The sequence below is a fragment of the Hemicordylus capensis genome, chromosome 6, assembly GCF_027244095.1.
Source record: "Hemicordylus capensis ecotype Gifberg chromosome 6, rHemCap1.1.pri, whole genome shotgun sequence".
In the NCBI taxonomy this organism is placed as follows: domain Eukaryota; kingdom Metazoa; phylum Chordata; class Lepidosauria; order Squamata; family Cordylidae; genus Hemicordylus; species Hemicordylus capensis.
This window is the reverse complement of record NC_069662.1, coordinates 88,348,789-88,376,421: the sequence shown is the minus strand read 5'-3', so window position 1 is coordinate 88,376,421 and position 27,633 is coordinate 88,348,789. Positions and strand designations below refer to the sequence as shown.

Genomic DNA, 27,633 nt, shown 5'->3' with positions numbered 1-27,633 from the left:
GATTTATAATGTATATTGTGACTTCATTGGGTTGTGGGCTGGGTTTTGGATTTGCATCTGTGTAATTAAGTTTAGAAGTTGTTCTTCGTTTTGCTGCTCTGATGAAGTCTGCCATAGGACTGTATTCTATGAATATCATTACCCTCTCTGACAAATAGGCTCACTGTGTTGTTGTAAAGATTACAGAAATTCATGTAAATACGTGAAAAACCTTGGACTCTCAAAAGCATTATATAAATATTATTATTAAATATGTGTGACATGTTTCTTTTTAGATTTGTTTAAAACATCAGGTGAAATAGAAAGATGTGGAAGAGTAATGAAGAGAAAACTATGGGCATGATCCAGCCACAGTTGAGCACTTTTTTTCATCCGGTTTATCTTAGTGGGGAAGACTGAAGCACATGCTTGAACTAGAATTTAAAAGAGTTTAACTGAGGCTGGATTGTGCAGCAAGGCAAGATTTAAACTGCAATCCTGTTGGAGTTCCATTGAATTCAGGAGTTTGCTTATGAATAGGATTGGGTGGCACAACTCCTAAATGAGATTGCAAGTGTATATCCCCAAGATAAGACTGCAGACTGTATCCCCAAATTGTTATATATCACAGTGATAGAAAACACAGATATTGTTTAAAGTGCAAACTCACCGAACCTTGCTTAATGGAACCTCTTGTGTGGCTTGAGCATAAACCAGATAATCTCATTTTAACACCACAGTATTAATCTAGCAGTTAACATGAGGGCATAAAGCTAGGCTCTCAAATAACCCTCTCCCCCATTTTGAACCTGCTGATCATAGGTACAGAGCCAGCCCATGATCCAATAGCTAAATCGCAATAATTCAAACTAACATTTAATAATAAATTAATAGAATATTTATGGGGAAGGATTCTTTTGTTTACAGAAGGCAGTCGAGGTTTGTTTGCAAAAACTAAGAAGAATGCCCTTAAGAGTATTGAAATATATGCATGCAAGAGAATAACTTAACATACTACTTCAACATAATTTCTCTCAGCAGAGTCATTTGCAATTCAAGCAGAATGTATGCTCACCTGAAATGATTTGTTTGTGTTTTCATCTATGCCCAGAGTAGGGACACTTCACATTATATTATTTTCATTTAAAACAACACCCAAGCCTTCTGAAAATGGGTTTTAATGCACATTTGGTCCTTATTTTAAACCTTTTGTAGCTAAACCATTTCTGATCTATAGAAAGAGTACAGTAGTTTAACTTTATGTATCAAGTAATCTGCCCTCAGAGATCTATTAAAGAAAACCAGATAGAACCTTGGGAGGTAAGAGAAATAGGAAGTGAATTACAAATAGATTCCATAAATCCACCAACTATGAGCCATTTTTGAGTAGAAAACTCTAGTAATCTATAAGAAATCAAGTTTTCCTCACCACCACCTTAAAAATGGCCATTACAATATCTGTCACTTGATGAATTCTGTTTCTTGGTTCTTTCAATGACAAAATGTTTTTCACTTCCTTGAAAAACAAAAAATATAAAGGTAGGACTAGATTCTGCCTGGTGTATGTGAATGTCGTTCAGCAGGAATGATGACAACTAATATGTGGCTTGGTTTGTTTGTTTTTAATAATATCCCCCTCTCAGGACTTTTGGGCCTAGTTTGCTTCATATCAAACTCAGTGGGAATCTGATCAAGTCTTTTTCTGTTCATTTTTCTTATATATAGCAATACCTACTTTTAGCAAGCATGGCTCTTCTGAGCTGATAATGTCATGTCTCTCTGGATGGTAGATGTTTATTGAAAAGTCCTAAATCTGTGTCTGTTCTAAGCATAACCCTTTTGGGCATTCTATTCTGAAAAAACTAATTAATCAGTCTTGAATAAGTCTGTCATAATGTCCGTATACAAAGCAACATAAGCAAACATAGATGCATTAGCATCCTGTGGAAGGGAAATGTGACGGGGCATTTTGTTATATAGGTTGCCGTCATTACCCGCAGTCCCAGCACCCGCGGTTTCATGTATCCATGGTTGGGTCATAGGAACCCAGTTTCTTTATTCATGGGGTAAAAATAGGGTTATTTTCGTCTATTCACGGTTCTTGAGCGGCCAGAAATGACTTCTGACATCATTTCCTGCTGCCATTTTGTAGTGCTAAGCCATTTTGTGGCTCTTTTATGCAAAAAAAGAGAATCTCCTCCCAAAGAACAAATCAAAGGATTTGGAAGTGTTGGGGGCATAGCTGGAGAGCAAGGTACTGCGCTTATTTCTGCCCCCCCTTCTTATGATTTTCAGCAGTGTGCTTCGGAACCCAACCCTCCCCAATCCCCATAGGGTTGAAGTAAAAATAAAGTTTGTGCCATCGAGTTGGTGTTGGTCACTCCTGGCGCCCACAGAGCCATGTAGTTTTCTTCGGTAGAATACAGGAGGAGTTTACCATTACCATCTCCTGTGCAGTTTGAGATGATGCCTTTGAGCATCTTCCTATATCGCTGCTGCCTGAGATAGGTGTTTCTCATAGTCTGGGAAACATACCAGTGGGGATTTGAACCGGCAACCTCTTGCTCCTTAGGCGAGTTACTTAAGGTCTCTTTATTCACGGTTTTGTTATCCATGGAAATAGGTGGGAACGGAACCCCTGCAAATAAAGAGGGTCACCTGTAATTTGTATCTGTTGCAGTCCTGTCTGAAGGGTTTTTTAATCAATATAATGTTGTTTTTTATTGGATAGTGAAGAAGAATAATCCCAGATGTGCCCTCCTTCCTGTTCTTTTTTGTTTCGTTTTGTGATGTGAGCATGTTGCTCTAAAAAAAATCCAAGAAAAATATATAGAAAAAGTCTTGTGCATGTTGCAGAAATCTCTTCTAAATTTTTGTGAGGGGCTTTTGATACCCAACCTTTTGGGGCCTATCGTTTGCACATCAAGAGACATTGGGCTTGCACTTGAGTATTTCTTTGAGACATTCCTTGCCTCCTATTTAAAGTAATGGAACTTATACTTCTTGTTATCAGAACTCAGAGCCATAGACAGCACCACAGTGGACCAAGGTGTGTAACCAAAAAACTGCCTTGCTCATTCTTTGCCGCTCTAGCTTACAGAGGACCATGATAGATTGTGCTGCTGACTGGAGTGTTGTAAATGGTTTATGAGCAAGTAAATATTGAGATTTTTGGTTCACATCTCTTTGCTGATGAACTATTTGGTACATTCTACCTCAGTTCCTACTACTCCAGGCATTACCAGGATTCATACAGAAGGTGCTATGTGGCACATTAACAAAAAGACCAAACCGCTTCCTGAATATATTGGTACTTCTGTGCTTGAGGAAGAGAGAGAGAGTGTGTTGATGAGGTCGAGGCAACAGGAAAGAGAGATGGAGTGAAATGTCTCAGGTACTGTCTAAGTAATATCCTAAACAAAGCATCCAGGAACTGTTTCCCATCTAACAAATGCTGCTCAAGATTCTCTGCTCTTGTTTCCATGTATTGCCCTCTGGGCTGAGATATTCTGAGAATCAAACCTGCTCTTATCTGTATCGCTCCTCGTCTTAGAGCCAAACTAGATGCTTGAGGCAACTGCATGTGTGGTAAACAGCTGCTTGCCCTGCTCACCTATAAAACAGGAGTGGGGAATCTGCTTTTTGTACCAAAAGCAGTATGCAGGGGAGGGGAGTGAAACCAGCTCCCCCCCCCACCTTACCTCATGGAGCTATTTTCAGCAGTGTTTCCCCAGATTGTCTTTGATACTGAAAGTGAGGGGGGCAGAAAGAAAACTGCTTAAAGTAACCAAGCACAGAGAGTTATTGTAGGGAAGGGGTGTCTTTTGCTTCCTTCCACGGCACACTCCTTTTGGTATAAAAGGTAACCAACTATCCCCACTTTATAGGAAAACAGAACAACCAGATTTAGGAGCATAGGAAGTTGCCACATACTGAGTCAAACCATTGGTCTATCTAGCTCAGTATTGTCTTCACAGACTGGCAGCGGCTTCTCCAAGGCTGCAGACAGGAATCTCTCTCAGCCCTTTCTTGGAGAAGCCAGGGAAGGAACTTGGAACCTTCTGCTCTTCCCAGAGCAGTTCCATCCCCTGAGGGGAATATCTTACAGTGCTCACACTTCTAGTCTCCCTTTCACATGCAACCAGGGCAGACCCTGCTTAGCTAAGGGGACAAGTCATGCTTGCTACCACAAGACCAGCAATTTGTGGTTGCTCTGCTCATCTATGCCATGCCTTCCTCCCCACCATGGACTCTACATCAAAGGGCTCTTGAGCATGGAGTGGTTCCATAACAGATACAGCTGTAAGTGCTAGAGTTCTTCAAACTCGCCTTTATTTGGGGTAGTGTATGAGCAGCACTTCACTCCACTCCTTTTGCCTGCATGGTCAGGGGCCCGTTGTCTCACAGCCCTTCTCCCGGAACCACCGGTGACTTCAGTCTGGATGGACCTTCTGCATTCTTCCAGCTCTGGTGAATTCTTGCCCTTTGCCCCTCAGTTGATGGGAAATTTCTTGCTGCAGCAAATAGCCAGCACCCACCCCTGCACACGCCACCACCGGCTATACCATTGGTCTTCTAAAGGGCTTGGCCTGGGCCCTACTCACCAGGTGCAGGTGAGCTGAGAGTCAGGATTGTGTAGTTCAGCATGGATCACCAGCCTCTTGTGCCTGCCCCTCATTAATGATCTGCTAGCCGAGTGTCTTGTAGTTGTGGTTTGGTCACCTACATGGCTACTAGTCTGGTGGCTGTATGCCACTTCCAGCCTCAGAGGCAAGGTGCCTCTAAATACCAGTTACAGGGGGGTAACAGCAGGAGAAAGGGAATGCCCTCACCGCTTGCTTGTGGCCTTCTCAGAGGCATCTGGTGGGCCACTGTGTGAAACAGGATGCTGGACCAGATAGGCCTTGGGCCTGATCTAGCAGGGCTGTGCTTATGTTCTTACATCTTCACATGTGGTTCCTCCTGGTCCATCAAGCTGGGCCCAGTCTATGGCCCTTAGTCTGTATAATCTGATTCTGGGTTCTGTTTCTTGATCATGCTGTAGTGTCAGGAAATGTTGGAAACTGGCTTTTTTGTGTAAGATATTTTGCCACATATTCTCTCTAGCCTTGGGCAAATCACTTTCCCTCAGAACTAGAATTCCATCTGTAAATGACAATTTAAAATGAACCATGAATCTATTTTGTGTGGGGATGTTGATGGATTTTCTGCCATGGACTCATTGTGTGTGTTTGAGAATTTTGTGCCACAGACTCACTACCTTTCCTTGGGGAAGTTGCTTTCTTTCCACTCTATTTCCCCAGCTCTGTGTGGGGAAAATATAGGCTGTTGTGCAGAGTAAAGGGTTAACATCTGGAACGAGAAGCATTTGTGATGCCACTATTGTTTTCTTCTTGTTTTGTTTCTGTTGAGGGGCAGGAGGAAGCAACATGCTTCTCAAAAGTATATTACATAGTTGGAAGATGGCAACCAAATGCTATTATGAAACGGTAACTCCTTAAAAAACAACAACTAAGAAGCCCTTCAACAATGTAGCCTTTCCTCATAAGGAAGATGGAACATAGGAAGCTGCCATATGCTGAGTCAGACCATGGGTCTATCTAGCTCAGTATTGTCTTCACAGACTGGCAGCGGCTTCTCCAAGGTTGCAGGCAGGAATCTCTCTCAGCCCTATCTTGGAGAAGCCAGGGAGGGATGTTTGTTTATATTTATGTCCCTCTCTTCATCCAAGGAGCCTGGAGCTTATGTTTATCCTCATAACAATCATGTCAGGTAGGTTAGGTTGAGAGATATAAGAGACTGGCCCAGAGTTGCCCTGTGAGTTTCATGGCTGAAGGGGGATTTGCACTTGTGTTTCCCCAAACCTAGTCCAGCACTCTAACCTGTTCCAGGCTGGCAGCTGTAGTGAATACTGGTAATGAAATCTGGCAGAGGTATCACAGCCATCCAGACAGGGAATCAGAACCATATAATGATCTAGAGCCAACTGCGGATAAATAGTCCTGCTGTCTGGTTGGCGTTTCCAGCCCCTCCAGTTCTCAAGAAACTGAGCTTAAAGGGGCCATGACCAATTTCTCAAGTGCAGACTCCAGCAGAGCTGACCAGATACTAGGGAATCTGACTCCACTATGACAGGATGGGCCCTCCCAACCCTGCCTATTTGCATTTTTTACTAGAGGCTCAGGCAGAGAGTCCAGAATCCTTGCTGGGAAGGGTGTGGATGCCAACAAATCTCTAGGATCTCTTGTGCTCTTGATGATGTCTCTGGGTTGAGCCTAGAGCAGTGGTTCCCAACCTGTGGTCCATGGACCACTGGTGGTCTGTGAGGGAACTGCAGGTACCCTCGCAGGTACTGCAAGGTTCTATGGGGGGCGAGATTAGAAATAATGTAGTAGTAGTAGTAGTAAATAATAAACCCCATGTGCCTCTTATGCAGCCTCCCTGTGCCACATGTCATCCTGCTCTGGAGGATCCCTCAGCCCACAGGAGCAGATTTTTGGGGTAAAATTGTGCTAGGGAAGGGGGGAATTGGAGAAAATCACCTCCATTTTCAATCTTCCCATTAAGTAAGTGTTATCTTTTCCCCATTAGTAGGCCTACTGCAGGTAAATGTACTATGAAGAGTGCAATATGTTTGTGTGTGAGCATAATAAATTATTAGAGGTCTTCCTGTACTTGTTTAAAAGCAGCAAAGGAGGGCATCTAGCAAATCTCCTGAGGGCAGAAATTCCTGTCTCCCCCGCCCCCCCCCATGAAACTTTAGAAACAGTTTTCAGTATTGTGTGTCCAATATTCTGGACACATAATTAAAGCTTTCTATGGACATTTACAATCATCTTAGGCTTTGCTGGTCTTAATTTCAAAGGTTATATATTCACACTGCTGAACCATTTGCAATCAGTTTTATTTGTGTTCAGATGTTCAGCACAGACTTTATTTCCTTTGACAACAGAGACATGGCCCTTTTAGCCATGTTTGCCTTCAACAGCCACATTTATTAATACTCGACAAAAAGAAAAATCTCTCTTTCCATTTAATATTTTACTTTTCCTTCCTTCTTATTGTAGGCTCTTGGTTAATCTATTGATACAGAATGCTACTGTAGGTAACATTCTATCAGTATTTTAAATTAATTTGTACTATATGTGTATGCATTATTATCTAGCTATAGGTACATAACACATTCTCGCTTATGTAAGATATATATTATGTCATGATTCCATTGCTGTAGATCAACAAGTAGTGTTTATCGATCTGTTCCAACAGCAGTTCTAACTCCACGGAAGATTTTGATTGATAATTCTCATCCAAAATGTGCCTTTCCTCCATCTCTCCAGAGTGTTCTGTGGTTCTAGTGGCAGACTATATGGAGGCCCTTATTTATGATGGAAGAGCTTGTACAAAAAGTGGTAGATTCTGAGGAACCATTTTAAGCACCCATCTACTTTTTACATCCATGAAATGGTGAAAGGTGTCATTCCTTTCTTCTAACCTTTGCGGGAAGGGAAAGTAACCTTTGTACAGCAGTGACTAAAGTATTTCAGATTTGAGTACTGCATCAGAAACTAGGGCTGTTCACACATTACATGGCAGTGAGCCTGGGTTTGCCTGCCAAGGGTAAACTTGACAGGGAACAGCAGTCAATCACGGCTCCCCTGAGCATGCCTTTTATGAGTGTACTTTTAGGAACATGTGTAGATACAAATGGAAAATGTAGAAATCCTGAATTATTCCTTACAAGTATTTAGGTTATATAGGTTGTATAAAAAGACAAGGAAGGAGTTCACAAGTGCAGCAGGGGGTGGAGTGGGGGGGATAGTTTAACTTTAAAAAAAAACAACGTATCATGCACACATTTCAAATTGTGTTATTCTTCAGGAAATTAAAACAGGTAATGGGGTATTTAAATCTGAAACAAAATCAAAACCACATTGTTTTAAAAGCTGAATTCCCTTTTTTCTTACATCCGTGGATTCTCCCTGCCCCCTTGTTTTGTTGTTGCCCATTTTTGTTTCTTTTCAGGTAATGCAGGGTGCACCAACAATATTATCATCTACAGTTACGCAAACATTTTATGTTGGATTTTTGTGCTGTGTTAAAGGAAAAATATATTCATTTATCAGGTCCTTCTTCATCATTTAGCAGGAGGAGAGCAATTGCCCCTACCTAGCTCAGCACAGTGTCTTCCTATGGCTGTTGCTAATGTCTTTCCTGTGTTTCATTTTAGACCATGAACTCTTTTTGGGACAGAGATCATTTTGTGTTTGCTATATAAATCATTTTGAGAACTTTTTGTTGAAAAGTGAATGTATTTTTCCTTTAACACAGCACAAAAATCCTGTTTGTAGTTTCCTGAAGAATAACATGCTTACTGAGTGAGCGGCAGGTAGGGAGCGAGCAAGTAAGCAGGTGGCGGGGAGGGGGTGAGCTAGTGGGTGAGTGAGTGAGTGAGTGAGTGAGCAAGCGGCAGGGAGGAGAGGGCCAAGTGAGCAAGCAAGTGGCGGAGAAGGGGCAAGTAAGTGAGTGAGAAGGGAGTGAGTGAACGAGCAGCGAGGAGGGGGCAAGTGAGCGAGTGAGCAGTGGGGAGGGGTGAGCGAGTGGGTGGCGGGGGGTGAGTGAGCGAGTGAGTGGCAGGGAGTGGACTGAGCGGCCGGGAGGGATGAGAGCGAATGCAGGGAGTGCGCAAGTGAGTGGCAGGGAGGGAGGGAGCAAGTGGGCAAGTGAATGAGCAAGCAGCAGGGTGGGGAGGGGGGGAGTGAGCAAGCGAGCAGGTAGTGAGCGAGTGAGCAATGGGGAGGGGGCATCTGAGAGTGCTTGGCTGACACTGAGCAATAAAGCAGGGGCTGTGGCAGGGGAAGGAGAGCAACAACGTCCTAGCACACAGATGCTCTGTGTAGGTTCAGCTAGTAAATATTCTTGATCGTAATAGCAATAATAATGAAGGTACTGGTGAAAGACCCAGAGTTGTCTTAATGCCCATGACCAACCCCTGATGCCTTGATGAAAAAAGATGGTGGCTACATTGTGGCTACTGAAATTGTTTTCAAGCCATTGCTGAAAGGTAAGCCTTACTGGGTTTAGCAGCAATGGTTGCTCAGAGTGCTCTTCAGCAGCTCTACTGCTGGCCCCAGCCATCTTTGTTTACATATAAATCAATGAACTTCTCCCTGCCATTGTATCACTAGACTCATCAACTGGGACAAGCACATTGCATTTTAGGTAAACAAAAATGGTGTCAGCAGTGCAGCTGGAAAGAGCATCCTGGACCCAGTAAGCTCTCCAAACCCCTGTGAAGTTTATTTTAGCAGCATACATAGGAACATGTCTTATATTGAATCCATCCTTTGTTCCATCCAGTTCAGTACTGTTTACCCTGACTGATAGTGGCTCTCTAAGGTTTCAGGCGGGTGTATTTCCCAACCCTTACTGGAGATGCCAGCATGGTGTAGTGGTTAGAGTGCTGGACTAGGACCGGGGAGACCTGAGTTCAAATCCCCATTCAGCCATGAAACTAGCTGGGTGACTCTGGGCCAGTCACTTCTCTCTCAGCCTAACCTACTTCACAGGGTTGTTGTGAAAGAGAAACTCAAGTATGTAGTACTTGAGTTTGGTACTCTGGGCTCCTTGGAGGAAGAGTGGGATATAAATGTAATAATAATAACAATAATAATACACTACCTTGGTGTGGTTGTGGGGCTTGCGTGCTCCGAGGAAGGTGAGAGCTATGCCAGAGGTCCAACCATACTGGACAGGTCTCACCAGAGGAGCCAGACAAAGAGTGCCTCTCCCATCAACAGTATGGTGAGACGTAACTTTAATAAATCTATACAGGATTGGTCATCGCCCGGGTCAACAAGGACCGCGCCAGGTGCTGGAGTTCCTGGACAACTGGTGGCAAGTGGGCAACAGGACTCAGGATCTTCAGTTGAGCAACCAGGGCTGAAGACAGCAAAGTTACTGGAATTAACGTCGCTTAACTGAAAAAAATATACGAAAAATGCCGACAAGGAAATAATGATCTGCTATTACAAGTCTAGTCCAACTAGAAGAGGTTATTTTAAAAGAATGTACCAAATTTGGAAAGAGAAGCAACCAGATACAGAAATAACAGAACAAAGGCTAGCAGACCAGAGAAGATTCATAATCAGAAATAAAGTATTCACAGGAGTTGAGCTGGAAGAACTGCAAAGAGCAACACAGGCTCAAGATATGGAAGAAGAATTACCACCAAATGAAGGAGTTGCTCAGGAGCAGGTGGAGGAGGTGTTGGAAATAGAGGATACCACTGTTGCTGAACTGTTTCAAAATCAAAACCAGGCTACCTCCCCTTTGCCTTCACCTCAAAAACCCAAATGCTGTTTAACAGAAAAGCAACAAGAACTAAAGCAAAAAATAACTGAGCACATGAACCAAACAACCACCAGAGTTCGACTTCCAGCTCTAAAAACAGTTACCAAAAAACAACTTGCTCAGGCATTAAAAGATGTCAATGCTGCACTTGCAGAAATAACAACCAATAATTTGCAAGAAACAAACCAACTAATGTACAGTGCAGCAACAATAACAACACAAGAGCTCGGATATAAGATCAATGGACCTGTCAAAAAGAAAGTAGTACATCACCTAAATGGAAGATTAGATTAGAAAATAAAATCTCCAGGCTTAGATCAGATACTAGTAAATTGAAAGATATGAAAGACAAGAAGCTGAAGAATGAAAACACCAAACAGTATCTGATCCAAAAATACCACCTAGATTCAAGGAAAATTAGAGAAGTCCTGGAAATAATAAAGCAGCAAATAACAGCAGTGTCAAAGAAGATTAGCAGATATGAAGCCAGAACTACACAACACAGGCAGAATCTCCAATTCCAGTCGAATCAGAGACGTTTCTACCAAAGCATAGAAGGAGAAACTGCAAGAAACCTAGAAACCCCAAATAAAGAAGAAACAGTGCAATTCTGGGGGAAATTATGGGACAATCCAATAGATTATAATAAAAAAGCAGGCTGGATGAAAGAGGTCAAAAATGTAACCAACAAATGCAAGATCTAATAATAACACCAGAATTAATAAGTGAAAGAGCAAAGAAAATTAAAAATTGGACTGTTCCAGGCGACAATGAACTGCATGGCTTTTGGCTTAAACACCTAACAAGCCTTCATAAACAAATATCAAAACAGTTCAATCACATTTTGCAAGGAGGTGATATTGAACAATGGCTAACAACTAGGAAAACTCATCTCATAATGAAAGACCCAGCAAAAGGTGCAGTTCCAAGTAATTATAGACCGATAACCTGTCTGCCCACCATGTTCAAATTATTAACTGGAATAATAGCAGATGAAGTGATGCAACACTTATTAACTAACAAACAGCTTCTAGTTGAACAGAAAGGACATTGCCCGAACACCAGAGGCACAAAAGACCAGCTGGTGATTTACAAAATGATTTTAGAAAACTGCAAGAGAAGAAAAACCAATCTAAGTGTTGCATGGATTGACTACAAGAAAGCCTTCGACTCATTGCCTCACACATGGATACTAAAATGTTTAGAAACAACTGGTGTCAGCAAAAACATTCAGATATTTATAAAAAAAGCAATGAGTATGTGGAGTACACAGTTAACAATAAATGGTGAGACACTTGGACAGGTTAGCATTAGAAGAGGCATTTTCCAAGGGGACTCATTATCCCCTCTGTTGTTTGTAATCGCCATGACCCCACTTTCACAAATACTAAACAAAACAGGCCTCGGATACCAAACATCTAAAACATCCAGTAAAATCAACCATCTGCTGTACATGGACGATCTGAAGTTGTATGGAAAGTCCCAGTCAGAAATCGAATCACTGCTAAGCACTGTCCGTATATTCAGTAGCGATATAGCAATGGAATTTGGACTAGACAAGTGTGCTGCATTAATAATGAACAGAGGGAAAATAAGAAAAACAGAAGAAATATAACTGCCCAATGGAAGCAAGATCAAGAACCTGGAAGAGAAAGAACATTACAAATACTTGGGCATTCTCCAGGCTGATAACATCGCACACACTGAAGTTAAAAGAAAAATTGGAAGTGAATACATCAGGAGAGTTAGAAAAATCCTCAAGTCCAAACTCAATGGCGGGAACACCATACAAGCCATAAACACCTGGGCTATACCTGTTATCAGATACGCTGCAGGAATAATAGACTGGACCCAGGCAGAGCTAGAGATGCTAGATCGTGAGACCAGGAAAATAATGACCGTCAACCATGCTCTGCACCCCCGCAGTGATGTAGATAGGCTATACCTCCCTCGCAGCTCAGGTGGAAGAGGAATGCTGCAAGTCCATCAAACAGTAGAAGAGGAGAAAAGCGGCCTTGAAGAATATATCAAGGACAGTGAAGAAGATGCACTTCAAATGGTCAATAATGCGAAACTATTCAACACCAATGAAACAAAGCAGGCCTACAAGAAAGAACAAGTCAAGAACCGAGCAGAAAAATGGAAAAATAAGCCCCTGCATGGTTAATATTTGCACAACATAAGTGGAAAATCAGACATCACCAAGACCTGGCAATGACACAAAACAGGCAACTTGAAGAAAGAAACAGAGGGTTTAATACTGGCTGCACAAGAACAGGCACTAAGAACGAATGCAATAAGAGCAAAAGTCAAAAAGTCAACAACAAACAGCAAGTGCCGCCTTTGTAAAAAAGCAGATGAAACAGTGGACCACCTAATCAGCTGTTGTAAAAAGATCGCACGGACTGACTACAAACAAAGGCATGACAAAGTAGCAGGGATGATACACTGGAACATCTGCAAAAAATACAAGCTACCTGTAGCCAAGAATTAGTGGGACCATAAAATTGAAAAAGTTGTAGAAAATGAAGATGCAAAAATATTATGGGACTTCTGACTACAAACAGACAAACATCTGCCACACAATACACCAGATATAACTGTAGTCGAGAAGAAAGAAAAACAAGTGAAAATAATCGACATAGCATGACCAGGGGATAGCAGAATAGAAGAAAAAGAAATAGAGAAAATCACCAAATACAAAGATCTAAAAATTGAAATTGAAAGGCTGTGGCAGAAAAAGACCAAAATCATCCCAGTGGTAATTGGCACCCTGGGTGCAGTTCCAAAAGACCTTGAAGAGCACCTCAACACCATAGGGGCCACAGAAATTACCATCAGCCAATTACAAAAAGCAGCTTTACTGGGAACAGCCTATATTCTGCGACGATATCTATAACAACAGCAACAACATTGACAATAAAATTCAGCCATCCCAGGTCCTTGGGAAGGACCAGATGTCTGGATAAAACAAACCAGTCAATAACACCTGTCTGACTGTGTAAACAAGAAATAATAATAATGCCAGGGATTTAACCTGGGATTTCTGCATTCAAAGCAGATGCTCTACCAGATGCTTTACCCCTGAGCTATGGCCCCTACCCTCAGCAGTGGTGGCCCAGAGTCCACTTTGGTAGCTGCACTGCTGGTGCCCATCATCTTTATTGCTTATATAATGCAATGCGCTGGTTCAAGTTGCTAAAACCAATGACACAATGGCAGGAACATGTGCATTGCATTATTGATTAAAAAGATGGCAATGGGTTGGCAGATGGCAGCTGTCTTGCAGCTTCCCAACCCTGCTGCTATGGGGGTCCACAGTGGCACTTGGCCAAGAGCCCAATGCTGGCATTGGCGCTGACTGACACACGTTACGTTGTATGTGTGGCTGCTATGAAAATGGCAACCATACATTTAATTCCTCACCCCACCCCTTTGCCTGTGTCCCGACATGGTGTTGCCCTGTCCCTCCTGACACAGAACACATGTTTCAAATACAGTTCAAAAATGGCCAAAAAAGAATCACTGACCCAGAATCCATTGCCAGACACAGTGCCTGTGCTGCAGTAATATCACTGGCAGATGTTGCTCTCTCGCACACAATTATGACTCCTTACATTCCTAGCATTGCAACAGCTGCCACAGCAGCAGCCTTAGCAGCAAGCATAGCTATAAGCAAAACTAGAGCAACTTCAGCCACATATTGACTGAGTGCACCTTGCAATGCAGATTGTAGAGCAGATAAGAGTAGTGAGTGAAGCATAAGTTCGTCCCAAGGCCAGACATGGAGCTCATCACAGCAATCACCAAGGAATATTACACACAGAGCTGCCACTGTCCATTTCTCACCACGCCACTAAGGCTGTTCTCATGAGCAACCTATCCCAGACTAGGGCAGTTTAGCCTGGGCTAGGCTTCTTGTGTGGAGGACCTGGATCTGCACGGATCCCGGCACTCTCACCAAGCCTAACCCCACTACATAGTCCGGCTCTTTGCTGAGATTAAAGGCACGAGTGCGCACTTAAGCCAGCTGCCAAGATCGTGTGTCTCCTCTGGATCTGGCAGAGTTAATTGTCATTCTGGCATGGCATAATTCTGCTAACTAGTGATGTGCACGGACCGCGGAGGCGCGGTCCGACGCTGGGTGTCTGTATTGCTTTAAGGGTGGAGGGGTTGTACTTACCCCTCCCACCATTTCCCCCCCTCCAGTTTTTAGCCAAATCTTCGGGGTGGCAGTGTTCCTCCCTGCCGCCCCTGCCGCCCCTGCCCCCTTGTTTACTGCTAGCAGCGAGCGCGCATGCGCCTGCTGCCGATGCGCACACGTGCCACGCACGTCACTGCGCGCGCACCACACACGTCACTATGATGTGCGCCGTGCGTGCGTCAGCAACGGGCGCGTGCATGACCACAATGACATGCGCAGTGCGTGCGTCGGCAGCGGGCGCATGCGCGCCTGCTGTCAGCAATATACAAGGGGGCAGTGACGGCAGGGAGGAACACTGCTGCCCTGAAGATTTGGCTAAAAACTGGCGTGCTGGAGGGGGGAAAGTAGCGGGAGTGGTAAGTACAACCCCACCGCCCTTAAAGCGACACACACACCCCAGCGTCGGACCACTGGACCGGCTACATGCGAACCGGTTCGCAGGCCTTTTACGTGGCCTGCGAACCGGTTCGTGCACATCTCTACTGCTAACATGTCTTTATCTTAGGGTTTTGTAACCACCAGAATGTTATCTGTATATGCAGAAGTGACTGAAATTCCCCAAACACTGTGGACAGTCTTGCAGTTCTAAGACTGGACTGCCCATAGTGGTGTTCTCTGGATCTCCCTTCTAGAGCCTGCTCCCCATGGCTATCAAACATATCACACCTTCAGAAGTTACTGAAATTCCGCAACCACTGTGAGTGACAAATGGTGGTGAAGATATGCTTCACCTGTAACAGATCCACATCTTCTTGACGCAGCACTTACTACACAGTTTCCTAATTGATGGCCACTGTCTTGAAAAAACCCATTTAGGAGAAAATGGGCAACAATTCTGTGGCCAGAGTAAAGACAGAAGTGCACTAAAAGGATGTGTTGCCTGAGGATACTTTGTCACACATTTACTTAAGTCACATAGGCATGACCTCCCCCAAAGTTCTTTAAGGGACCTACATCATAAGTTCCCATACTTGCCAACATGTCCCTTTTCCCCCATTCACCTGAATCAGTTACATTTGCTTATATGCTCTTGGGACAATATTCAGGGGATAATGCAGTGTTCCTACAGTGTTCCTCCTTTTGTACTGGCCAATAATAGTGCAGTGTGATGCAGTTTGATATTTTTTTAACATTCATGTCTGAAACCGGGGTAGTCTTCAGTGACTAACATCAATTTCTTCCCTCTCCTGGTTGGGGTTATGCTATGCTCTTCCTTCTCTAAACTTAAACCAGGGCTCAATCCCTCTGAATACAAGTTTTCTGTGTGTTCCATTATGTGTTGTAAAGTTGAGTCATTTATCTCACTTGGACACACTTGCCCACTAATCAGAAACAAAATCTTTTTTGATATGTCTCTTCATGCACCCTCTCCCATCCACATGGCTGCCTCTTGTGGGTATAGAAAGAGTTCTGTGAACTGAGTCCACACCTTTCCAAATCACCTGAATGGGAAAGATAATTATGATCATTGTGGTCCTGTGGCAGGACCACTCCCTCCTGGAGAAAGTGGTATCCCCACCTTATTTCCATCTTGGCTAGGAAGCTGGAATAGGATTTTATGTTTTTGTGAATAAATCTAACGAGAACCACCTCAATGAGTGGCTTCCCTAGGAGTATCTGGACCAAGATCTGGCTATGGTTTGAGTCTGATAAGGATTTAACAGGGATTCGACGCTTTAGTACCCTTTTACCACTTTAGTATCAAAGAAGATAGAATATCCTGGGAATTAGTATCCTGCTTGAGCACACAATCCTGTATCAGTGAGTGAACATTACATGTAAAGATATTGTTTGGTCTAGGACTGTAAATAAAACTTGACTGACTGACTGACTGACTGACATGTAGAGATAATCTCAAGAACAGTGGCCAGCCTGTCTGCAGGTATAACTGAGTGAAGTCTGGTTCCTTTGGTCAAAGGCTGAAGCAGAGCTAGAATCATCCCTTGGGTTGATTTGTCAGAGGCTGGTAGACAGGATGCTAGGCTTCCACCAGGATCCTTTCACTGATATTTAACATTTCCCAAATAACCAGTTTTATTTTTGCATAATCTCCTGCACCCAGAAGAATTCATGGCATCCATTGCTACATGTGATATTCTGGTTAGGTATTGTATCGGGATCATGGCTCAGGGCTTAGGGACCCAACCAGCTGGCATGGGAACTAAAATGCCTCTACATTGTCAGAAGGCATCTCGCTCAACTGGAGCTGAGCTGTTGCATAGCCCAGTTCAGGTTTTAATGTTCCATTGTTGGGCAGCATTCCATTAACTAATGACTGAGTAACTGCTCAATAGGGTAGGTTTAGAAGTGCCAGCATGCAAACATCAAATCTTGCATTCAGTTGCTTTTGTTGGGCTGCCAAGATAGGTCAGTCAGGGGTGGTTTGCCAGTATCCCAGAGCAGTATCATTGACACAACTGACGAAGAAGTTGCTGATATTCTGCAGCCTGGGCCCTTTGCTGATCTCCTTGCCATGCCAGCTGGGCTTTGGTAGCCTTAGAAGAAGACAGTGGTGCTTCTCAGGTACTTGTATTCTTCTGTGAGGGGTGAGATTGACCAAATCTGAGCCCTCCCCGCCCTCTCCAATCCAAATTCAGACGTACTGGGGAGCACCCTCTCTGCAGTCAGTGAGACTGCAGAAGGATGGGGAACTGGCTGTGTGGACTTTCTTCTTGACTGAATGACAGCCCGCACAGCCAATCACACTAGAGTTGAGGGAGAAGCTTCCTTCCTCATCTCGGGTTACAGGGACGCAGCCTGTAGTTCCACATTTGGACTTACTGCAGGCTGCGTCCAACCTCAGGTTGCAGCGATGAAACTCACTACAACCCGAGGCTTCAGATTATAGTTCCAAATCCGAACCCCCAGTTTTGTCATAATGCCAAACTATATTTTCTCACATTTGGATGTAACGTCTGTGTAACTGGTGGCCATTCAAATGTGGTGAGTTGCAGATAAGTATGCAGTTAACCATTTATTCTGTTCTATGGATACAGGGAGAGTTTCTTTTCTAGTACATGTCCTTGCTTTTGTTTCCTGCCCTGTTTGTTAAAACATAGTAGTCAAGGGCAGGCTATACCTTTTCGGGCTCCAAAATGGCTAATGAAAAGGCAATTGTGGCAAGCTTGTTCAGGAAGAGGTCACCAGTAGATTCTATGTAAAGTACAGTTGTGTTTTTGAGTCGGTGTCAACTCCTGGTGATCACAGAGCCCTGTGGTTTTCTTTGGTAGAATATAGGAGGGGTTTGCCATTGCCATCTCCCGCACAATATGAGATGATGCCTTTCAGCATCTTCCATATCGCTGCTGCGATATAGGTGATTCCCATAGTCTGGGAAATATACCAGCGGGGATTTGAACCAGTAACCTCTTGCTCCCTAGGCAAGTTACTTCCCCGCATCGCCATTAGGTGGCCCAGAATCTATGTAGGGGAAGCAAAAGCTGGTTGCCATGGAAGGCAGGGCAGCAGTTGCTGAACAGTGAGGCAGTAGGTTCTTCAGGAGAGCAAGTGACAGCAGTTGGTTCCTTCTGTAGCAGTCCCACTTCGGCCCCCTGCCTTTCACTTCCGACTCCTTTCTACATCCACAGTCAGCCTTCTGAAACCCCAAACTCTACTTCCTCATCCCATTTTAGGAAATCTGAGTGGACACAGATCTTCTGAAACCTCACATGTTTGCCTGGGGAAGGCTCTCTGCCCTGGAGTCCAGGAAGAGACTCAGATCGTAGGGGTCCCTACGCCATTATTGGGACTGGGCTCTTTTCCATATTGTTCAGAGTTGGAAAGGAGTTACTTCAGCTTAAAGATGGGGTGCACAACTTTGGCCCTCCAGCCATCATCCTTCCCCAGCCACAGTGGCCAGTAGTCAAGGATGATGGAAGTCATCGGGGAGGAGAGCTGGTCTTGTGGTAGCAAGCATGAATTGTCCCCTTTGCTAAGCAGGGTCCACCCTGTTGTATATAAATGGGAGACATGTGTGAGCACTGTAAGATATTCCCCTTAAAGGATGAGGCCACTCTGGGAAGAGCATCTGCATGCAGATGGTTCCAAGTTCCCTCCCTGGCTTCTCTAAGATAGGGCTGAGAGAGATTCCTGCCAGCAGCCTTGGCGAAGCCACTGCCGGTCTGTGAAGACAATACTGAGCTAGATGGACCAATGGTCTGACTCGGTATAAGGCAGCTTCCTATGTTCCTATGAAGTTGTTGTCCAACAACAGCTGGAAGGTCAAAGTTGTGCAGCCCTGTCTCAAGGGATCACACAACCCGCCATGTACTATATGTATACCAAATCAATCTTTTTAGTTATTGTGGAAGTACCAAAATAATGCCCAATTCCCTGGCTTTTGAGTAAGCAGGGTGTTGTGAACTGTACCAGGTCTAAGCTTTCTACATATTGTGGAGGTACCTTACAGATAGAATTTATGATACCACTGAACATGAATTAATGTAAGTGGGTGCAGATGATAATTTTGTCATGCATTTTACTTTGTATCTGCACCTGATGTGTGATGAAATGCTTTATATTACATGGCAGGATGATATACATTCTTTCTTTCAAGGCACTGGCTTACCACTTGGTTTCATGGTAAGTTACCATTTGGTAAATTATCTGTACAGTGGTCCCTCGACCTACGAACTACTCGACTTACGATGTTTTTGAGTTACGAATGACAAAAAAGACCGGAAGTCATTGCCGTTTTAGATGCTGCTTACTCGACCTACGAATTTTTAGATGCGGTTTCCTCGACTTACGAATGTTTTCAGACCTCCGTGGATGCGCTTTTCGACTTACGAAAATTTTGACCTCCGAACGTGCGTTCGGAACGGATTCTTTTCGTAAGTCGAGGGACCACTGTATTTCCACAATGAGGAGCTTCACACGATTGATGTGAAGCGCGCTGTTAGGGTTAGTGCAGGGAGCTGTCCCTGGGCAGCCAGATCGGTTTGCTGGCTCCGTCACAGAGCTAATTGTGCAGAGCTAATACTATGAGGAAGGTCCATGAGTGGCCTTCTAAGCCTCATGGGAGGAAGAAAGTATTTCGAATGAAAGCAGAATCATTTCCAAATCTATTTGTGGCTGCTATTGCAGTAAACTGGAGACCAAACCAGTAAAACTGTGTTGTCAATGGCTACAATATAATTTATTGATTTGCAGTCTTAAAACTGAAGGCTTGATGTCAGCTTTTCACAAGGTGTTGTTTTGACGTAAGCGTGCACTGACTTGATTTCAAAACAGACAGATCCTATTAATATATACTTTACTCTCGGCAGCAGACAGAATGGTCTCTGTGGCCATCATTTTGCAACACATTCTTGCACCTGGAAAGCAGGACAGAAGTATCCAAGTTTGTCCATTGTTCCAAACAAATTCCCTCACTCCTATAAATAAGAAATGCACAACTGAGCCATCAAATCAGATTTTGGGCTGCTCAGAAAGCCACTACTAGGGCTCTGGCTCTGGTCCAACAATATCAGTTGGGATCCATAATCTCAATCCTACTTGCACGCTGGCATTTGAGTACTGTAGAATAATATAGGCTATAGGAGAAATGACATTATTTGCAGTGATATTGTTAAACATAGATTCAAATACATGAAGATGATGCAATCATTCACAGTTGTAAATGTCTTTTTATAGGAAGAGTGGAAAAGGCACTATATATGGCAACCTGGAATAGGGATAGCTATTGGATGCTTTTAGGTGTGGTGCAATTTGCCTCAGTTTGCACTATATCTGGCAAAGGAGTGACATGCCAGGTGCTAGGGTGGCAGAAGAGGGGAAAGGTTATGAAGAGGATCTTTGAACCTTGTTCTCTGGGCATGAAAGGAACTAGATGGCACCCTTGATATTAGGTTGCTGGTTGAATTCTAGGCAGATTTAAAAGTGCTGGAAAAATAGCTTCATGAAGTTGATTTGTGTGTGTGTGTGTGTGTGTAATTACATAATTTTGCTGCATAATTGTACTTCATTTTTATTGCAAGCTAATCTAACTGGAAAGCAATGAATGAGTGTGTCTAATTTAGTAACAAAGCATCAACTTATTATTTGTTGAAAGTAAATTAAAGATGGTTTTTAGAATGTTAGCATATTTGTAACATCTACTTATTCAGAATGCAAATAACATAATGGACTTATATAGCTTTTATAACAGCATCATGGATATCTGTCACTGCTTTATTTTAAAATATTCTTTTTGTGCATGCAAACGTGTGTGTGTAAGTAATTGTTGTCAGTTTTTGCATTCTGAACATTTACTGTTTATACATAACAGTAAATGTTCAAAATGCAGAGCTGTCAGCCACAAAGTTTAACAATCCTACATGCAATTGGTGAATGTTTGAAATTATAGTTATGTTAGTGAATGCTGATACTCATTGTTGGTGGTTTTCTAAATTCACTAGTCTATCTCCATATTTTCAGCTATCCATCAGATGTGTGAAGGACTGTCAACATTCCTTTGTAATTGTTGACAATTCCTGCTTTTTGGATATTCGCTGAGGCTGTTCTCACGAGCAGCCTAGTTTGGTTGGGACTCGTTTCCCGTTCTCCAAATATCCCACAAAGCACCATGCCATGCGTACGATGCCTTGGGGGATTCCCCTGTCAGACAGGTGCTCTAGGTGCCCATCTCGGTGTCTTCTCAGCCCAAGGAGACACACATTCCGGCGCTCCCGCCCAACCTATCCCCATTTCTTAGCCCGGCTCTTAACCGAGGTTAAGGGCACCAGTGCACCCTTACCCAGCTGCCAGGATCATGTGTCTCCTTGGGCAGCACACAGCCTGAGGAGACAGAGAGGTGGGCACCTAGAGCACCAGACTGACGGGGGAACCCCCCAAAGTATCACGCTTATTGCGGGATATCCGGAAGTCCAGAAAACAAATCTCTGTCTCTGTTGATCTGTGCTGCTGGGAGCAACATGGATAGTAATCCATGCTGCTCCCGACAGTGTGGATTGTTTGGGTGCACAGCTCGTGCACCGAAGACATGAAAATTAGTGGTCCAGAGGAAGGTAGTTTGAACCCTGCCTCCCCCCCCCCACCCTTACCACTGAGGTATTGGTTGTGAGAATGACCTTACTGTGCATTCTCTTTGCACTTCACTTCCCTTGTCAATTGTTGCAAAGCTAATATACTTGGAGGACTCGCTTCCTTTTGACTGGAAGATGGTTTCCAAATTGTATAAAATAGTCCAACAACAACAACAACAATAACAGAAGCAAGAAGAAATCATGGGGGATTCTAGATTAACACTTTGGGGCCTAGATTCACTCCATGCTTACTTTTATGTTGAGACTATGCCCGGCACTGATTATACGGGTTCCAGTTATGTTCACAGCAATCCAACATTTACTCAGATTCCAGTTTATCATGCTACTGCAAATGCTCTAAAAAGATCAAATCTACTACCCTAACATTTAATTGTAGCAGTTTTGGGTGCAACTCTACACGTAATGTGAAACCAGAGATTGCCGAAGCTGTGGTTAATTGATCTAACTGTGAATTGCATCACAGGCATTAATCCAACCACAGTCTGGTAACCTCTGTATTCAGAGCAGGCGACCCCCTCCCTTTTCCTGACAGAGGGCATGCTTTGACAGCTTCTTTATGGGAGTCACCAAGACAGGGAGAGCTGTTGTTGGGGTACCCATCCCCATGGCTTCCTTGTATAGAGCAACCAAGTTGGGCAGCATCTGTCGTCCGGCCCCCATATGTGTCTTCATGGTCTGACACTCTTGTTAGAGAGTGGTTCATGGGAGAAGGGATGTCATCACACATTATTAGTGATTCTGCCCGACACCCCTATACCCACAGACTGTTCTTCTCATGAGTTGTGAAGGAGTATTCCCATGGCCTTACACTCTCATGAGTGAGCGGTCTGCTCAGGCGCATCATCCATCATCATCACTTATGTCAAATTGCTCCTTTCACTGGAGGCAATATTGATCCTGCTGCCCAGCCCTTCTCATGAGTAAGCCTAGGGACTTACTCATGAGAGCATGCCTTCCTCCAAGGGGAAGGGGCTGGGACCCCCTTCCCCAACATCAATGTGCATGGCGTTGATTCATGAGCCATTCAAGAATTCCTGGTTGGGGCTGCCCTTTAAACCCAACCCTGGGTATCGCCACCCTGCCATATGTTGCTGTCCCAGTGATCTAATGGGGTTGCCCTGTTTATGTTGCCACTGTGACAGCATGTGCTGGTGAACATACATATTTGTTGCTTCATTTTTGGAGAGCAAAGCACGTAGTGCCCATCTTGCCACCCTGTCCTCTTTCTCTTTTGACTGCCAGGAGGGGGAACAAGGGACAGAGTGGGAAGAGGGTATGCCCCTGGGTGACTTTCCTATTTGACAGGCTTTGAAGCTTGGGATGGGACTTGCTGGTTTCATTGTTGCCAGGCAACTGCTTTCTTGGATCAGAGATGGGGTGGGGGCAAGTGCTCGGAGAGACGGCCAGGGAGAAGTGTCGCAGGCATGGAGCAGGTGCGATGCCAGATGGGTCTGCGCTATCTGATCTATGGTTGCAGTGCCAGAAACTGCATGAAACTACTATTATGGCGGTGTCCGCATTCAGATGAAAAACCTCAGGTTGTAGCGGTGAAACTCACTATATCGAAGGTTCAAATTGGAGTTTGGCAAGGCAAACTGCATGTTGCTTTTGCCTTGAACCCGCGGTTGAACGCATTTGGATTTTCACAAATTCAAACCTCTATCCCATTAAACTGCAGTTCTGTGCTACATTTGAAAGCAGCTTATGTCTTATAATCCATCCATTACTACTGTTATATCAATGCTAATATTGCTTGTTGCTATTGCACACAGCACCACTATTACAGTTATTGCTATTACCACTACCTACTTATACTCACTACTTGTACTACTGTTGCTGCTCCTGCTCCTATTACTATTCTCTTACAATATCCTGCAGCTCTTACTGCACCCCACTATTATTCCTACTTCTTACTGTTCCCCTGCTATCCGATAATAGTTGAGTGTGATTCCATTCTAGAATGAAAGGATTAAAACTGTGTCAGGACAGGTTAGGGGGGGAAAGCTGATTTATATTATGATGGTGGGTTGTTTTTGGTTTGTTTGTATTTAGAAAAATTGAACTAATGAAGAGTGCGACATTTGGAGGCTAAATGGCCAGCACAAAAGAATGTAGCCATTAAAACATATTGGTGCCAAAACCTATTCGGTTGCTGAATTATACTGTCAGATTTCTGCTGGTATAGAAAAAAATTCACATGGTAGGGTTCAACCTCTTGATTTCTTGAAAATCAAATCCGCAACCCATTTTGCAGATGGGTGAGTCCTGAAATAATGTAAATTATCTGAGCAATGCCTAGCAGCCAGTTAGTGACTGAGCCAATGGTGGACCAAAGAGTATTGGCTTCTATTCTTCTGATAAAAGTGCTTGATCGAACTTTCTCTTTTGGATGAAAGGCTATTACTGTGTATAGTGGGGGTTGTGCATTTGTATGCTCGGTTGTCAATGGGATACTCAAATCTCTGTATGTCTGATGTTTGCTTTTATGAAACTTGATAGAAACCTATATTAAAACAACAGAAAGCTAGCACAATGCCATTAAGTGCAATCCTGCACTTTTTAGACAATGAAAATGTTGCTGCTTGCTTTCGTGGCAGGAAGATCAGAACCATTCTTCCAGATTGTTATTCTTCACTATGCACAAATTAGATGCTCAGATTTGGGTTGGATCCTGCTCTGCCGATGTGGCAAAATAACCAGTGATTTAAAGAAGCATAGGATAAGCGCTCTGTTAAAACCAAAATATGAAAATATCAAAGCAAGTAGTATATAATGGCAGGATTTGCTGTTTCAAGAAAATCAAAGATGTTTCCCACTTTATGTCTTCTAAGGAAGTTGTGCTAGTTACTCTTGAACAGTAAACTTCAATTCTGCAATACACCAGGTTTTGCAAGTAAAAACAGAATCATAGCAAACATATAATGGAAGCTGCATATTTTTGTTTTGATCTGATCACCCATCATGTTTCCTCATTAAAAATATTGTTTATGAAGTCTTTCATAAAGCAGGAATAATAAATAGAAACCAAACACGGAAAATTAGAACTTTTCTTTCTTACCATGCTGCTTGCCCATAAAACATCCCCTGCTTGTTGATCGCTGATCTCGTTCATGTTAGTTATCTCTGAAATGATCAATGATTTTCATGTCATAAGGGCCTGCAGTAATGTACTGCTTGCGCTGTAATGCTACACAAATTAAAGGTGACTATTACACATCACAAAACTTTCAGCAAGTGGGCCAAGATGGGAGATTTTTAAGCTAGTTTTATGATATGGGAATCCCATTGTCTTCAAAGAAAGTGGTATAATTGTATTATTGACTTTGCATGAACACTGTAGGACAGAGGTTCCTAAATACCTACATTTAAGAATACTGAGCTTTTCCAAGTAACATCAGTGTCCATTTCATACAGCACGGTTGCCACTGAAAAAGATGCTTCCAGATAGTCGGGTCTCCATGTGGTTACTGTAATATATAAAATGATCATCAAATGGACCAACAGATAAAGCATGAAAGTAGTCAGGCCAATGCTTATTAGAAAACCTCAATCCTAATGCATTTTGAGAAAAAGGTTCTTCTTCAGGGGACACTTAACTAAATATAGTATTTTCAATAGAGTTCACATATCTAGAGAATAGAACAACATTTATTCCCCTGACTGGGGGAAAGAGGCTTTTATGTGATTTGTAATTATAATTTGTTTTGTAATTTTCTAAAATGGATTGGCCTACACCTTTTTTATTTTTGTGTGCAAACATACATGTGTGCACATGCTCACCATGTGGATCAGTGCATTCCCATGGAAAGGCTCCTTCCTGGGGCTGTTTAGCGGTGGTGTTAAGATGCCCTATGTAATAGTTTTGTTTCATATAGTATGCTTAATAGTAACAGCAAGGAACCATATTATTTTTTTGAGGCAATCATTTTTTGTGGTAGCATATAGTAAAAGTAAACGGTGTCGTCGAGTCGGTGTCGACTCCTGGCAACCACAGAGCCCTGTGGTTTTTCTTTGGAGGGGTTTACCATTGCCATCTTTCGCGCAGTATGAGATGATAGTCTGGGAAACATACCAATGGAGATTCGAACCGGCAACCTCTGGCTTGCTAATCAAGTCATTCCCCTGCTGTGCCATTAGGTGGTTTTCGACATGTCCCTAAAACCTGGAAAGATGACACTCATTTGCATAGTAAGGCCACAAACAAGGTAATGAAAGGAAAAGGGAAGTGCTAAGTCCCATGTGGTCCTACCCTCTAGTTTAGAAACATGAGCCCTACTGATACTCAGGGGTGTAGCTATAATTGATGGGTTCAAAGATCCCATCTCCAAAGGGAGATGAGTTCAAAGAACTCGGGCCCTCGATCTCCTGAGGAGCCTCCAGTTCCACCCCTTCCTATTTTCTTTATTATCTCCCCTACTCCAAGGGGCCACGAGAGAGAGAGAGAGAGAGAGAGAGAGAGAGAGAGAGAGAGGTGAACACAGGCCCCCCTCTCCCTTAGCTACACCCTTGCTGATATCTATAGACACAGCACTTTTTAAAAAAACTTAAAAGTATAAGAGGGGTTGCACTGAAGTGGCTTTGAAGCTATTTCTGAGAAGACTGAGGCATTTGTTATTGACAATTGACCATTCACATAAAGGCCCTCTCTTTTGGGAGAATGCTACATCCTGTTGTTTATTGTATATGTATGGCCAATTGTAAAGATAGGAAGATGTTTTGGGGTATACTACCATACACTATTTGATTATTCTCACTTCTATATGTCTTTTTTCCAAGCTGGAATGCTATGCTTTTTGACTCTCCCATGTCTTTATGAGTTAAGGGATGATTCAGCTTAAGAGAAACGTGGGTGAAGTCAGCAGTTAAGTGGGATACTGGCAAATGATTGATTAACTGGAAGAAAGCTGTAAAAGAATGGATGAGTTCCAGCAGTGGTTGAAACCTAGCTAGGAATAGTTTGGAATTGTCCACAACATTTACTTCCAAACAATGCATCACTGTGAGAAAACAGCTTGAAATTAGACAAGAACTATTATCAAGCAGGATACCCTCAACTTGGGTGTTCTTGAAAGAAACAGCAAAAGAAAGAAAAATGATTTATTTAAGTTCCATAAATGTCAAGCTTATATATTTAAAATGTGGATATGATTAAGAGGACCTAAACGTTAATTTCCAACATAGTACAACATAATCTTATAACTTCTAAAAAAACTGGAAAGGAGTATAAAGCCTTTTAAAAGGCAAACATATATATTTGTGTAGTGTTTATAATGCTGCTAAAACTTCAGCAAGTGTGTGCTTTTGTCAGAGAATGCTTCTAGTATTTACAGAACATGGAGGGCATAAATAGTACCGGGTTACAGTACCTGGGAGAACGTTTTCTTCTGCATGATTCCTACCGCACATTGAGGTCATCGAGAGAGGTCCGTCTCCGTATGCTGCCAGCTTGTCTGGTGGTGACTCAGGTACGGGCCTTCTCTATGGTTGTTCCTGGCCTGTGGAAAGCACTCCCTATAGACATTCGTAGTTTAACATCTTTACCTGCCTTTAAAAGCGCCTCGAAAACACATTTTTTTAGCCAAGCTTTTAGTCATCTTTGAATGTTTTAAATTATTTTAACAGCTTGTTTTGTTTTGTTTTTGTTGTGTTTCTTTTTGTGAACCGCCTAGAGCCTTTGGAGTCAGGTGGTATAAAAATTAAATAAATAAATAAATGAATGAATACTAAGATGGCAATAAGTGGGAGTTCTTAATGTGGTATTGGAAGACAGACTGTGACTCAGCCCAATGAGAGTTTGTTTTTCTACAAGATGCTAGTATCTTTTTAAATGAATGCTGAGAGGAATAAAAAGCTGGCAATGCTGACAAGGAATTGAGTGGGAGAAGCAAGGATAATACAGTTCTTCGGCAGTAAGAGGAATTAGCTTGGCAGTAGAGTTAGAAATCCTCTTGAGGTTAGAAACTGTTGGTTTTGGAAGGCCCTAAAAATTCTATACGTGCAGTAATCAAAGTGGGAAGTGATGACAGTAAGTATTAATTCCTTAGAGAAAATATC

General features: G+C 43.0%; 1 protein-coding gene across 4 annotated transcripts in view; it reads left to right on the top strand.

Annotated features, from left to right (window-relative positions):
• Positions 1 to 27,633, top strand: part of POU6F2 (POU class 6 homeobox 2) — a 559,658-nt gene that overhangs the window by 120,755 nt on the left and 411,270 nt on the right. The gene's annotated exons all lie outside the window — the stretch shown is intronic.